General features: G+C 37.5%; 1 pseudogene; it reads right to left on the reverse strand.

Moving 5' to 3' along the window:
- Positions 1–259: 259 nt before the first annotated feature.
- Positions 260–1089, reverse strand: LOC148905304 (uncharacterized; annotated as a pseudogene).
- Positions 1090–1299: the final 210 nt, after the last annotated feature.

Consider the following 1299-nt stretch of genomic DNA (forward strand, 5'->3'; position numbering starts at 1 on the left):
ATTATTAATGAGTTTTCTAAGTACTGTTTAATAAACGAGCAGGAGTGTTTTATCGGGTCTAAAACTACTCGGCTACGCCTCGTGTTTTATACCCGATAAAACACTCCTGCTCGTTTATTAAACAGTACATAAAACTTTTGCCACGGTATAATCATCAGGATTTACAAAATATTTAAAATAATCAACTAATCTACACTAAGTGTAATCTAATCTAATAAAATAAAATAAAAAACCTGCTTTCCATGAATGCCGTGCTTTACTATACATAATAGGTTCCCAATAGTCTATGAAATTCTTTGAGAGACTCTGCCTGCCTTAAGTTATTTGGCAGACTATTCCATAATTGCGCACCACTGTAGGTAAATCAGTGTTTTTGAGACAATTGGTGCGCGGAAGAGGAATGCTCAGTTTGTTGGCGGAGTTTCGTAATAAATAGCAAGTGGTATCCCTCTTGAATACAAATTTAGAGCTAAGGTATTCAGTAGTGGTACCATGTAGGGCCTTGAAAACTAAGATGGCCTTTTGTTTTTGTCTTTGAACACTAAGGGTAGACCATCCCAGTTTTTCAATCAAAGCCCCGGCATCCACATCGTAATTAGAGAAGGTCAACACCCGTGCTGCATGATTCTGGAGCTTCTGTAGTTTATTTGAGAGAGTTTTTCCACAATTACCCCAAACGACGTTACAATAGTCGAAATGGGGCTGTACCAATGCTTTATAAATAATGTGTAATGTTGATAATGGGACGAATGGCCTAATTCGCTTTAGGGCCCCAATACCTGAAGCAATTTTTTTGGAAAGCTTTTCAATGCGATTTTTCCAGGTAAGATTGCAGTCTATGAGTACACCAAGGGATTTCGTTGTACTCACTTGAGTAATTAGTACTTCACTATTTAACTCGAGGACTGGTGTAGCAGCAAGGGTGTTGAGTTTTTGCTGTGATCCAATCAACATAAATTCTGTTTTAGTCTTGTTTAAATTAAGTCTATTTTTTGAAAGCCAACAGCTGATGTTTCTCAGATCTGTATTAAGACTTGATTGAATCAATGTTGGATCACTATCAGCGTATGTCAGACTAGTGTCATCTGTATACACTCTTGGTTTAGAACTTAGAAGACAATTAGGTAGATCATTTATGTACAACAGGAATAACAAAGGTCCCAGGATTGTCCTTGTGGTACACCGCATTTTAGGCTACATGGTTCAGATAATGAGCCATTGACTAGACATTGTTGAGTGCGGTTGTCGAGATACGATCTAAACCAATTTAAGGAAACTCCTTGTATTCCATATGTACAC

Source organism: Actinia tenebrosa, unplaced genomic scaffold, assembly GCF_029948245.1.
Source record: "Actinia tenebrosa isolate PJP-AT-01 unplaced genomic scaffold, QUT_ActTen_1.0 PGA_scaffold7__59_contigs__length_16204524, whole genome shotgun sequence".
Lineage (NCBI taxonomy): Eukaryota > Metazoa > Cnidaria > Anthozoa > Actiniaria > Actiniidae > Actinia > Actinia tenebrosa.